The sequence below is a fragment of the Oncorhynchus nerka genome, unplaced genomic scaffold (assembly GCF_034236695.1).
Source record: "Oncorhynchus nerka isolate Pitt River unplaced genomic scaffold, Oner_Uvic_2.0 unplaced_scaffold_2270, whole genome shotgun sequence".
NCBI lineage: Eukaryota > Metazoa > Chordata > Actinopteri > Salmoniformes > Salmonidae > Oncorhynchus > Oncorhynchus nerka.
The window spans coordinates 20,469-30,000 of NW_027039027.1; the positions used below are offsets into that span (position 1 = coordinate 20,469).

The window sequence follows — 9,532 nt, forward strand, 5'->3', positions numbered from 1 at the left end:
GCGCATGGAATATCTGGAGAAATAACCTATACGCCTCCACAGCCTGTCAAACTTACTGTTGCAACATAAACACAAAGAGCTGTTGCACCTTCAAGGTCAACGCCCAACAGTAGTGTGTGACAGTATCAGTATTTATAGTAGAATCCAGAGCCCTCCATCCACCTATCTCCCTCTATCAGACGCCCAGCCAGCTCCACCCCCCTCACCCTTCTCACCCCTCCCTGTCTCACCTCAGGTCCCCGTTGACCAGGTGTGTGGCGGGGTAGGAGGCGTAGATGGGCTCTTGCGGTAGATCTTGGATGATGCTGCGGTCCTGGATGTCCCGGATGTCCTCCAGTCAGAGAAGACGTTGCGCGCCTCGTCCTTGATCAGGATGGCCGTGTTGGAGGACTTGAGCATCCCTGCCGTCAGCTTCTGGGGGAACATGTGCACGATGAGGGCGTGCAGCGTGTCCAGGCTGCTCAGCTCGTGGGTGATGTGCACCCGCCGCGTCTCATCCCCAAACTGCAGGAACAGCACGCCTGGAGAAGGAGAGTGATGAAGAGAGAGGGGAGAGAATTGATCATATATTTTTATGATCTTTTCTAAATTTACTGAACAGCTAGAGAGAGATTATGACAGTGGGGAAAAGGTAGAGAGAGGCTGGGTCAAAGGGCAGCAGGCCGGATTTGAACCTATGCCGACACCGTAGATGTGTGGACCACACTAGGCCACAGAGAGAGGATTTAAAGTCAAGGATGAAGGTGGCGCAGGAGATAATAGAACAATAGAGGAAAGGGTGACGAAAGTCAAATGAAAAGGAGAGAGAGATAAAGGGAAGGTCTGGTTGATAAACAGAGGAGGAGGAGGTGGGAGTGAGAGAGTGCCACTGTCCTAAAGCACTGCCTAAACTCCTCTTCCAAAGGGCTCATCATCCGTCACTGTCACTGCTTTTACAGCGCTCTGTTTCTCCCTGCGTGCTTAGCATCGCCTACACCCACCAATGTTTATAAGTCTGATCCATCCACACTGTAAAGCTGTCCCAACGATGAGTTCACAGGTATGATACTGTAGTCCACACTGTAAAGCTGTCCCAACGATGAGTTCATACTTATGACACTGTAGTCTACACTGTAAAGCTGTCCCAACACTGAGTTCACAGGTATGACACTGTAGTCCACACTGTAAAGCTGTCCCAACGATGAGTTCACACTTATGACACTGTAGTCCACACTGTAAAGCTGTCCCAACGATGAGTTCATACTTATGACACTGTAGTCTACACTGTAAAGCTGTCCCAACACTGAGTTCACAGGTATGACACTGTAGTCCACACTGTAAAGCTGTCCCAACGATGAGTTCATACTTATGACACTGTAGTCTACACTGTAAAGCTGTCCCAACACTGAGTTCACAGGTATGACACTGTAGTCCACACTGTAAAGCTGTCCCAACGATGAGTTCACACTTATGACACTGTAGTCCACACTGTAAAGCTGTCCCAACGATGAGTTCACACTTATGACACTGTAGTCCACACTGTAAATCTGTCCCAACGATGAGTTCACACTTATGATACTGTAGTTCACACTGTAAAGCTGTCCCAACGATGAGTTCACACTTATGATACTGTAGTCCACACTATAAAGCTGTCCCAACGATGAGTTCACACTTATGACACTGTAATTCACACTGTAAAGCTGTCCCAACGATGAGTTCACACTTATGATACTGTAGTCCACACTATAAAGCTGTCCCAACGATGAGTTCACACTTATGATACTGTAGTCCACACTATAAAGCTGTTCCAACGATGAGTTCACACTTATGACACTGTAGTCCACACTGTAAAGCTGTCCCAACGATGAGTTCACACTTATGATACTGTAGTTCACACTGTAAAGCTGTCCCAACGATGAGTTCACACTTATGACACTGTAGTTCACACTGTAAAGCTGTCCCAACGATGAGTTCACACTTATGACACTGTAGTTCACACTGTAAAGCTGTTCCAACGATGAGTTCACACTTATGACACTGTAGTTCACACTGTAAAGCTGTCCCAACGATGAGTTCACACTTATGATACTGTAGTCCACACTGTAAAGCTGTCCCAACACTGAGTTCACAGGTATGCCACTGTAGTCCACACTGTAAAGCTGTCCCAATGATGAGTTCACACTTATGATACTGTAGTCCACACTGTAAAGCTGTCCCAACACTGAGTTCACACTTATGACACTGTAGTTCACACTGTAAAGTTGTCCCAACGATGAGTTCACACTTATGACACTGTAGTTCACACTGTAAAGCTGTCCCAACGATGAGTTCACACTTATGACACTGTAGTCCACACTGTAAAGCTGTCCCAACACTGAGTTCACAGGTATGACACTGTAGTCCACACTGTAAAGCTGTCCCAACGATGAGTTCACACTTATGACACTGTAGTCCACACTGTAAAGCTGTCCCAACACTGAGTTCACAGGTATGACACTGTAGTCCACACTGTAAAGCTGTCCCAACGATGAGTTCACACTTATGACACTGTAGTTCACACTGTAAAGTTGTCCCAACGATGAGTTCACACTTATGACACTGTAGTTCACACTGTAAAGCTGTCCCAACGATGAGTTCACACTTATGACACTGTAGTCCACACTGTAAAGCTGTCCCAACACTGAGTTCACAGGTATGACACTGTAGTCCACACTGTAAAGCTGTCCCAACACTGAGTTCACAGGTATGACACTGTAGTCCACACTGTAAAGCTGTCCCAACGATGAGTTCACACTTATGACACTGTAGTCCACACTGTAAAGCTGTCCCAACACTGAGTTCACACTTATGACACTGTAGTCCACACTGTAAAGCTGTCCCAACACTGAGTTCACACTTATGATACTGTAGTTCACACTGTAAAGCTGTCCCAACACTGAGTTCACACTTATGATACTGTAGTTCACACTGTAAAGCTGTCCCAACACTGAGTTCACAGGTATGACACTGTAGTCCACACTGTAAAGCTGTCCCACCACTGAGTTCACTATTATGATACTGTAGTTCACACTGTAAAGCTGTCCCAATGCTGAGTTCACTCAATATGACTCTGTAGCAGAAATAAATGAATAATACGCCAGGATTTGAATCATGACTTAATGTCTATGAACATATGATCCCTGTGCTAATAATGAAATGCAGTGTATGGCTGTGTATGGGTTGTCGTGGTCCCAGACATGTAAAGGAGGTGGATGATCCAGTGTTGTGTAAGCAGTAACGCACCACAGGGCCAGGGCAGAGAATCATCACACTCATCTGAGGGTGCAAGAGACACCAGGCTGTGGTGTCACATGACCAACTCCAGGAGCTGTGTGATCGTCCCTGATAAAACACCAGCTGTGGAGTGCATAACTTACGCCCTGAAATGGCTACAAAATATGCAAATGTAATCACGATTCAATCATTTCGCAATAATTCATATCGAATAGTGAATACAAATAAACCTACAAAACGCGAAAGGAATTGGGAATGGGAATAATTATTTACTATGTAAGGGATAGGTTTGATAAGATAGCAGATAAACTAGGTAAATGTTAATATGAAAATGGCATGAAGCCATTCTGATTAGAGATGATTAAGTTGAAGTCCACAAAAAACTTTGAGGAAAATGTTGCCTCAGCTATGTAGCTGGTAAAGGCTGTTACATGGTCATGTATATGTCATGCAGTGGCAGTCGGGGACGTTTAAGAGGAGGGAGGATGTTCATTTATTTTATGACCATGGCCTTATTTCTATTACAGCATATTGATGACTGTCATTCATATTCCCATTCACCCAGCTCAATGTAACATCAATAGGTTTAGCTACTACATGATACTTTAATTTGGCCTATACCCATCCATGAGTTCCTATTGGACAAATTCAGGTATGTTTATCCTCAGTTTGGTTCCATTTTGGATTCCTTTTAAGAAATGATTTTCAACGGAATCGGCAGAATGAATACACCACTGATCCACGCAAAAACAGTTCACTTTCTATCAGCCACATGTAAACAGCTTGATCACTTTGCTTGTTAATTCCTTCTCGCATCTACGCGCTGTCCTCTCACCTTTTCCATTCGCTTGGGGCTTCAGTGCACAACATCAGCTGTTTGTTACCAGGCAAAAAATTCAACAACATCTCTCTTGCTTCTCCTTAATATTTTAAGAAATTCATTTGTTCAAACTGTTCAACTATTTCTCTCTCTTTGAGTCAGTTACTCACTACATTTTAAGCACTGCAGTGCTAGCTAGCTGTAGCTTATGCTTTCAGTACTAGATTCATTCTCCTGATCCTTTGATTGGGTGGACAATGCCAGTTCATGCTGCAAGAGCTCTGACAGGTTGGAGGACTTCCTCCCGGATTACTGTGTAAGTCAATGGAAGAGAGTGAGAACCGCGAGCCTCCAAGGTTTTGTATTGAAGTCAATGTACCAGAGGAGGACGGAAACTAGCTGTCCTCCGCTTACACCATGGTGATACCCACAGAGTGCTGTTGAGGTTACAGTAGATCTTCATTGCAAAACAGTATGTAATCAATTATTTGCTGATGTGAATATATTTATTGGTTTATCATAATAAATAATATAATAAATATAATAAATATGTATATAGCTAATAATATATGTCAAAAGGATCATTGTTTTAAAGTTTCACTCTTTTTTATTTTTGTGGAATTCACTGAGGAGGATGGTCCTCCCTCACTCCACTGAGGAGCCTCCACCGATGTAATGTATATTCTCTGCACAGTCTTACTGTAGCAGTAGTTGGTAAAGGTTAAGATGTGATCATGTACACGCTATGTATAGTTTCTGTACTGTCTGGGTCATGTCCAGCTCCAGTGTGGGTGTGGGTCTCACCTGGGGAGCGCAGCTTGTTCTGGCTGGCTGAGGCGGGACAGGGGCAGACTCTGGCGGAAGCGGTCGGGTCGGCTGAACCCCAGGGGGATGTCAGCCTCAGACATGGTCTCAGCCAGAGACTCAGCCGAGGCAAAGGACAGCTTAGCGGCCTGGTCAGCTAGCCCAGACTGGGTGGACTGGGAGTGACGCGGGCTACGACTCTGGAGGAGAGAAAGTGAGAGGGAGTTTGTTTGGCGAGAGGAGAGCGAGAGAGAGGCAGAAAGAATGGATTTGACAGAGAGGAGTACGGAGAAACGTGAAAGAGGTAACAAACAATAGACAGACTACAAGACAAACAAACCCAATTAAGATTGGCATAATGTATCAGCATGTCAGGACCAACATTCATACAACTGATGCCATCTTTCCTCTTTCTGATTGGGTGGGATGGAATCATGTGACCGTGCCTGTTGGTTCACCAGTGCTGACAGCAGAGGGATACAGCAAGGCAGAGGTCCAGAACACAACACCTTCAGAACTAAGGATCCACTGAGGACCAGTAGGTAGGAATGGGGAAGATACAAAATAACCTGGTGGGCACTGAGACCTGTTTTAATGCTTTAACGCTTATGTAAAGTTCCCTCTCCCCCTATACCTGCATCCTCTCCCTATTGGTTGGGGACCTGCTGGCCTCTGGCCAACCTTAAATGAGTGCAGGCCAGGGCTGTCTGGATTAGACAAGGCCATGTAGATCCAGATCAGGGCTGTCACTCTGGGTTTATTCTACTGGCCTGGACCTGGCCTGGGCCCAGGCAGCATCTCTTCTTCCTCAGCTGCTCTGCTGCAGCTGCTACTAGACTGTGTTCTGGTAGGCTGCTGTGTTCTGTTCAGTGAACTGGCTCCCCTATCCCCACCGCCGGGTCTCCTCCAGCTCCCAGACTACGTTAATGAGCTCCCAGAATGCTCGCTGACGACTGTTAGGATTGCAGAGCCAGCCAGACACATCGAGCCCACGTTACATTACAGTACAGTGCCTGCGCCCCTCGCTAGTAGAAAACAACTTCTCCTCTGCTCTTTCTGTCGTTTCATCCCTCGTACTGTTTTAATAAGAATTCAGCATGTTTTTTTCCGAGGCTCTCATTAATTTTGTATTTAGGAAGGCGAGACGCAGCCTCACAGAGTGCTGTGCTCATTGACTCCCAGCAGTGCTCGCTTTGGGGTCATTCACAAATACACGCAACATGCATGCACACACACCACAGGAGGCTGTTGAGGGGAGGATGGCTCATAATGATGTCTGGAATGGCGCAAATGGCATGGCATCAAGCACATGGAAACCATGTGTTTGATGTATTTGATACCATTCCACTCCAGCCTCTACCACGAGCCTGTCCTCCCCAATTAAAGTGCCACCAACCTCCTGTGACACACATACAAACTCACAGACACACACATGCACGCACACATGCACTCACACACACACACACACACACACACACACACACACACACACACACACACACACACACACACACACACACACACACACACACACACACACACAGTTCATACTGCAACCACAAACATTTACACAGTGTAGTCACACACACAGCCCCAAAACAGAGTGGTGGCACTTGTAAATGACTGCACCGTTGGAGCTAGGAAGATAAGCGTTTCACTACACCCGCGATAACATCTGATAAATATGTGTGCGACAAATCATATGTGATTTGATTTGATTTGGTGGGCAGGCAGACAGTGTCTGAGCACCAGGAGAGGGTGGCTCTGAAAGGATCGCCCCCCACTGTGCTTTCTAATGGGGTCATTTATCTAAGCAACGACCCGAACTGAGCAGGGAGCACAACAACCCAGTCCATAGCACCACACAGCAGCACATGTATTGTACACACAGAACACACAACAGACACAAACACCAGCTCCAGTGAGCCAAGCAGAGCTCCAGGGCTAAACAAAGCCAGAGCGCAGATGGATAAAACACAGCCATCAGCTTGACTCAGCACAGCAGAGCTAAAAGACACATATCCTATAGAGGAGTGAGCCGCATCTCTAATCACACCAATAATCAAAGGAGGCCTCTAGTGTCTCCAACATGTCAGCGAGCTGACGTCGAGCTAGCACTAGTCCCTGGAGTTTGTGTGTCTACATAACAGAGGATCTTTTCAACAAATCACACCGAACCGGGGAGACCATGCAAAATATCAAACAGAACTCAGGACGAAGTGGAGAGAGGGAAACTAGCTCCGTCTCTCTCGCACACACAGGAGAGAAGATCTGTCAACAAACTCCAGCAACTCACCTAATGAGAATCTTTCACTCAGGTGTGAGTCATTCTATAGTAGCTTGGAGAAACACTAAACACTTAAGAAACAAAAGTAGATTCCCCAGTGGAACAAAATATGTGTTGGAGGAAAGAAACCATATCGACTTGGTGTTGTTGCGGTAGATACTTTATGTAAAGGTGTCAAAGTGATGTCCCACTGGGCACAAACATCAATTCAACGTCTATTCCAGTTTGGTTCACTTTCATTCCATTGAAATGGAGTGGAATCAACGTTGATTCAACCAGTGGGTGCCCAGTGGGATAGAAGACGGGGAGCATTCCTAGAACCATTTCCTCCTGTGCGTCATCATGGGCAGGTAAACTCACCGTCTGCTGGGAGATCTGTAATGCTAGACACGCTCACTCTCTTCAGAGGAAAAACAGTGATTGCACCTCTTCCACTCTTCTCTGCACCTTTTCATCTCCCCTTCCCTATCACCCTATGTTGTCAATCCAGGCTTTTTCAATAGCGCTCAGTTACTGTGAGGAGCCCACGCTCTTATAATACCACAGAGGAAGAAAACAAGATGATCTTACAGGAAATATAACTGATTGGAAAGGAGGACACAGCGGACTCCAACATACCTAGGACCATGAACTGCTTTAAATCTCACAACAAACCCAACCCTTTTCTCTCTCTCTTCCTCCCTCTCTCCGTTTCTCTTATTTTGTCTCTTGTACATTTTTTCTATTTCTTATTTCACTTTTATTTAACCAGGTAGGCTAGTTGAGAACAAGTTCTGCGACCTGCCAAGATAAAGCAAAGCAGTGCGACACAATCAAGAACACAGAGTTACAAATGGAATAAACAAACATATAGTCAAAAAAAAATGTCTATATACTGTGTGCAAATGAGGTAAGATAAGGCAATAAATAGGCCACGGTGGTGAAATAATTACAATTTAGCAATTAAACACTGGAGTGATAGATGTGCAGAAGATGAATGTGAAAGTAGAGATACTGGGTTGCAAAGGAGCAAAACATAAATAAAATAAAATAACAGTATGGGGATGAGGTAGTTGGATGGGCTATTTACAGATGGGCTATGTGCAGGTGCAGTGATCTGTGAGCTGCTCTGACAGCTGGCGCTTAAAGTTAGTGAGGGAGATATGAGTCTCCATCTTCAGTGATTTTTGCAATTCGTTCCAGTCATTGGCAGCAGAGAACTGTAAGGAAAGGCGGCCAAAGGAGGAATTGGCTTTGGGGGTGACCAATGAAATATACCTGCTGGAGCACGTGCTACGGGTGGGTGCTGCTATGGTGACCAGTGAGCTGAGATAAGGCGGGGCTTTACTTAGCAAAGACTTATAGATGACCTGGAGCCAGTGGGTTTGGCAACAAATATGAAGCAAGGGCCAGTCAACGAGAGCATACAGGTCGCAGTGGTGGGTAGTATATGGGGCTTTGGTGACAAAACGGATGGCACTGTGATAGACTGCATTCAATTTGCTGAGTAGAGTGTTGGAGGCTATTTTGTAAATGACATGGCCAAAGTCAAGGATCGGTAGGATAGTCAGTTTTACAAGGGTATGTTTGGCAGCATGAGTGAAGGATGCTTTGTTGAGAAATAGGAAGCCAATTCTATATTTAATTTTGGATTGGAGATGCTTAATGTGAGTCTGGAAGGAGAGTTTACAGTCTAACCAGACACCTAGGTGTTTGTAGTTGTCCACATATTCTAAGTCAGAAACGTCCAGAGGACATTCCCAGAGTGGGTCACGTTTAAAGGTTGTAATTACTAAACTATATGGAATTGTTGTAAGAAGGTCATACATTGAATTTTAAGACGCTTTGATGAATCAAAGAAAATTCTAAATGTTTTATTTGTTGAACATTTTTATTTGGCATTACTGCTATTAGCCCATACTGTACATTGCATTACAGATTCACTAGAGGGGAACAACAGATAGTTCCCCCCCCCAAAACAAATCTAAAGGAAGCTTGTTCTGAAGTCTAGGTCCTATATCTGAGAGATATAAGAAAGATCAGGAAACATTATTTCCTTTTTCATACACTGAGTATACCAAACATTAGGAACACCTTACTAATATTGAGTTGCCCTCAGAACAGCCTCAATTCATCGGGGCATGGCCTCTACAAGGTGTTAAAAGGGATCCACAGGGATGCTGGCCCATGTTGACTTCAATGCTTCTCACAGGTGTGTCAAGTTGACTGTATGTGCTTTGGGTGGTGGACCATTCTTGATACTCAAGGGAAACTGTTGATAGTGGAAAAACCCAGCAGCGTTGCAGTTCTCGACACAAACCAGTGCGCCTGGCACCTACTACCATACCCTGTTCAAAGGCACTTCATTTTTTTTTGTCTTGCACATTTAC

General features: G+C 45.1%; 1 pseudogene; it reads right to left on the reverse strand.

Annotated features, from left to right (window-relative positions):
- The window catches only part of LOC135567258 (SRC kinase signaling inhibitor 1-like), a 39,243-nt pseudogene that overhangs the window by 20,409 nt on the left and 9,302 nt on the right, over nt 1-9,532 (reverse strand).